This window comes from Nuphar pumila, chromosome 9, assembly GCF_984573655.1.
Source record: "Nuphar pumila chromosome 9, dmNupPumi1.hap1.1, whole genome shotgun sequence".
NCBI lineage: Eukaryota > Viridiplantae > Streptophyta > Magnoliopsida > Nymphaeales > Nymphaeaceae > Nuphar > Nuphar pumila.
In genome coordinates, this window is record NC_143257.1 from 107,396,913 (window position 1) to 107,402,519 (window position 5,607).

Sequence of the window (5,607 nt, forward strand, 5' to 3'; positions counted from 1 at the left end):
GAACATGCGTATATAATGCTGTTAAAATCGGTCTGAATCGGCCGATTCAGATAGAATAGTCCTTCTACCGATTTTCTATCATACCCGATTCGTTCCCCCTTACAAAATCGCTCGATTTTTTACACAGAATCGGCTGAATCGACAAAATCGGCCCCGAATCGGGAATGAATCGGGTCTATCATGTAACCAAAAAAGAAAAAAGAGGGTTAAAAACGAAAAGTGGGTTTGTTGCTCATATGGATTTGGTGCAACCTGTTTTAGCTTTGTTAATCTTTATTTTTCCCTATTGTATCTTATCTAGGGGTGGCAAAATCTGACCCCACCCGCCAACCTGCTTCTTAGCTGGGTTAGGGTTTGTCTTAAACGGGTTTGTGTCATAAACGGGTCAACTCGCCTAACCCGTTCATTAAACGGGTCCTGTTCGTGTTAGGGGTATGCCAACCCGTTAACCCATTTGACCCATTTAATAAACAGCTTAGGTGGGCGGGTCAACCCGTTTACACAAACCCATCAACCCACAACCCGCAACCAGTTTATATATATATATATATATATATATATATATATATATATATATATATATATATATATATATATATATATATATATATATATATAAACTTATCTAACCCTAACTCTATATATATTAACTTATCTAACCACCAACCCGGCAATCGTGTCTATGTTATCAGGTTGACCCATTTAATAAACGGGTCACCGTGTCGTGTAATCATGTCGTGTCGACCCGACCCATTTATTAAATGGGTTAACCGTGTCGTATCGGGTTACCCGTTTAATAAATGGATTGTGTTCGTGTTTGCCACATCCGACCCATTTAATAAACGGGTCGTGTTCGTGTTGAGGTATTTTAACCCACCAACCCGAGGAACCAACCCGATTGCCACCCCTAATCTTATCTGTCTTTTTAAAACTCCAAATCTCAGTCTCTCGGCCCTCTTTTTCTTTTCCTTTGAGTTTTCAGTTCTGCCATCTCCCTTACCTATACTAGCCGATGGGCTCGGTTAGTTTACCAGTGGATTGAGCTAGTGGTCTCGGCTCATTTTTGTTTTTAATCGAGCCAAGCTTGAGCTCGGGTCTTCGTTTAATAAGATGAGCCAAACATAAGTTGGCTCGTTTACCAATAGATTGAGCTCATGGCGCTGCTTATTTTCGCTTTTAGTTTAGTCGAGCTTGAGCTCATCTCTTCCCTGAATGAGATGAGCCGAACATGAGTGGCATCGTGTAAAACATTTCATGTCATTTATATATAGAATATAGATTTTTATATACTATACTTTATTAGAGAGAGAAAGTAATGTGTAAGTTCCAGATCACTTATCTCTCAAACCATCCTAGATCCCTTTAAAAAACATATTTGCATGTGTTCATTACTTAATCTAAGTGCATAGATGTGATCCCTATGCTTTATCTAGTAAAAAAAACATGTATTTTTAGCTGAATAAAAAAATCAACAGCTCATATTACACTAAAAAGTTGATTAACTATAAATAAATAAAAAAATATGTTAAATTGATTCGATCCAAGTTCTTGAAATAAACAATGATAAATATATCTACATGTTTGGATTAAGCATTAAACACATCCAAATATTATTTTTAAAAGAATCTAGAATGGTCTAAGGGATAAATGGTTTGTGGGATTGTTTATCCTGTCTTTATATATATATATATATATATATATATATATATATATATATATATATATATGAAAATAAAAACCTATCCACTAAAAATCATGCCAAAACTACCCAATGAAAAGATTTTAGTATTTTTTTTTTAAATTTTGACCGTATAGATGTGTTCAACATGATTGATTTACTAAAACTTAACATTTGGATCATGAATTTCGGATAGAAAAAATGGTATTTGGAGCCTCAAAAAATTATGAAAATTGTACACCATTGATTTTGAAACTTATAAAAACCTATCCATGCATCGGAATCAAATGCTCCAAGAACTGATTTCTATTAAAACAAGCATATAGATCACATATGTACAGTCAGAATTTTGAAAAAAAAAACACCAAAAATCCAATAAAACGTGTGGTGGGTAGGTTTAGCATGTTTTTTACTGGGTAGGTTTTCATATATATATATATATATATATATATATATATATATATATATATATATATATATATATATATATATATATATATATACACGAGTAATGTGCATGTGCTGCCCCTTTTCTCGTTCTGCCCCATTAGGTCCCTTAAAAAATCATTTTTGTGTTTTTTCTCACATCCAACACCATAGATGTGATCTATAGGATTTGTTTAGTAGGAACCGACTTCTGGATCACCGAAATCTAACATATATACCGGGTTTTTTGATGATCCAAAGTCAATGGCTATGAAGGCATCAACTTTTCTCGACTCATAAAAATGCATTTTTTCATAAAAAACATGATCTGAGAGTCAATTCCCACTAAATTGAGCATGCTAAACACATCTAACATTTCAAATCTATCATAAAATTGTAATGGCCTAATTTTTTAAATATAAAATTTATTTATTTTTCTTTTTTTAAATCCTTGTACATAATTTTCAAAAAAATACAATGGAAACTCTTTTAAACACAATTTAAGCCTTAAACAAGGTACAATTCTCGACTCACACATGTAAGACCATAATTAACTAAATCAAACCATCAATTGAATTGAAATAACTTAAAATACTAGTCTCAATGAGAATTTACAAGTTTAATGAAATAATCAAATCATAAAAATAAATCAAGTCCTCACAGAAGCCTAAAAGAAATATGACTCTCTTGGCACCACCCCGAGCCTTCTCCCATCACCAGCCAGTTTACTCGCTACATACAAATATTAAAAGTATGGGGGCATTAACAACGTCCTCGTAGGAAATACCCTAGAACATAGGCATGGAAAAAATACAAACACACAAAGCATACATCTTTTCAAAAATAATTAATTCATAACATGGCATTAACATAGCATATAAACATAACAAATATTATGATTACAATGATGATAAACATAAGCATACATGATTTCAGAATTAATCATTTTTACCCTCAAGTAACGAAATTGCATACATAACATTTGTAATAAGATCATAACATGACAAAGCTATAGATGTCAACATATACATAAAATCAAAACCATGCATGATATGTATAAACATTTATGCTAATAATCATTGAGACACTTAAGGACTTGTGAACCAAATCTAATGCATTATTTCTTTGTTACTCTTTCATTGTCCTATAAGGGTACACTCCCAAGAACTTAATTCCAACTCAATAATCATATGGGGTGTTTATTATGCCATATATTATAAATTATTCATTTTTTCAAAGAGTGTGACTACCCCCACTGCTGCAATATGTGACCGAGAGAAATGCATAGTGGTCCTCGTTGAAATCGATTTACACTCTGTAGTATCTCATACTAAACATTATATCATAATCAATATGAGTAATCACAAATATACACCATTAATCCGGTATATCAGAATTTACTTTCACTGTTCATCTTCGGAAATCCACCATATTTTGAAAACAAGTTTCACTCTAGAACACCTGGTTTTGAGAATATATAATCTCAGAGTGAGTTTTCACCTAGTCGGATTACTTGGTTTTGGCAATGCACTTCTTCATAGGGATTTATCATCCTATCGAGTTACCTGATATTGGACAATGCACCTCTTCATAGAGATTTACCACTCTGGCCTAATCACCTGATCTTGGCCATGCACACCTTCACATATATTTTCTTTTGAATAGTTTCTTAATGGATATATTGTCATACATGCATAAACACACTTAACTGCTTATATGGTCAATAGCCACCAATTTAGGTACAAGTACATATACATTCAACATGAATCACATCGTAAGTTGTAATCGTATGACAATTCAACATGTAATCACATGTTAACATATCAACAGGGTTTAGCGACCCAATAGCTTCATCATTGAGCTTAAACTTTTATCGCATGCATTCATAACCTTAGCTCATGTGGCATTTCAACATCGCATAGACACACATCATCACACACATTAACATTATAATATAGCCACATGTAACAATGCATTTCATATTATCTAAAATCCACACCTTCATAAATTGAACCTTGAAGCATGCATATATGATTCTTAGAATCAATTATATCTCATAATTCAAAACATGTATATTTTATAATTTAAAATATCTAAACCTCAAACATACAACATAAACATGAAACATCACATATTAGAAAATACACGATTAACATCTTATGTCACTTGCAAGCATAAGATCTAGAACAAGGCAAGTTTATAAGACATAACATGTCCCACAAAAGGAATTGCATATATCAAAAATTTTGTGTTGTTCACGGGTCTATTAGACCATCATACTGAGCATATTCAAACCCTAAAAAATTCACAGTCATATCAGAGGATGTTAGCTATTATATCCAAGTGATAGCTTAAAGAAATCCAATTTTGTTTGCCGACAGAAATTTACATAATAGAAACTATTTTTCAGTTATGTCAGAACCTAACAAAAATTTGTTTCACAAAGAAGCAGTCACCATACTCAAACCAAGAAAAATCTTAACCTCTCAATTTTTTTGGGTGATATCTATACTTTTTAGCTTTCAAAAGTGTCTAAGTTTATTGAAAAACTTTATCTTGTGAATTTTCTGGATTTTCTTAACCGAACCCTATCTGAGATAATTTCAGATCCGGATTTTCTACATAATCCTAAATTTTACCTAACTTGTATGAACTTATAAAATTTATAGATAATAAATCTGATTTTTCTATTTTTTTTAAGATCCATTCACATAATAACCATAACATATCCAAAAATTAGTTATAAACACCAAATCATTGATTTATTGGATTTTTTGCAAAAAATGACTCTAAAAAATTGCTTTGCATATAGGATAAAATTTTTGTCTTGGGTTGCAACAGCCATAACCCTCAATTTTGTACCACCACTAGGGCCCAATATTTTTTTAAGACACCTTATAGATGTCTAGAAGGTCTTTATAAAAGGATTTGGCTAGAAGTGATTCGATTTGAGACCTATAATTATTTTACTACAATAAATTGGTTAGAAAAAATCATGATAGTATGTGCATCACAATATAAATATAAAAAAAAATATAAGAATCAACATGTAGTATTATTTTTTAATTATGCATCAACTATATATACAATACCTATGCACCACATAGGCTCATAGAAAATATCACATGATCATAAAACATGCATAAGGTTATAAACTATCAATATAACTCATGATTTATGCACATAATATCTAGTTTAAGCTGCTAGTACGCTAAATCTTTATAAAACACAAAATAAATTTATAGAAACATGATTCATACTATAAATATATGAAAGAAAATAAGTATTCATTTAATCAGACTAAAGACAATGACATAAAAATCTTAAATAATGTAGGAACATGAAAGTATGTGTATTTCACACTACCCGATTTCTCGATTTGGTTGTTAAGGTATAGTTTTACCAAAAATATATTTTTCAATCTGTTTCAAAACATGATATTGATTTAAAAATAATTTTAAAATATTTTTCTAACTTCTTTCAAGTCTGATCCACCATGGACT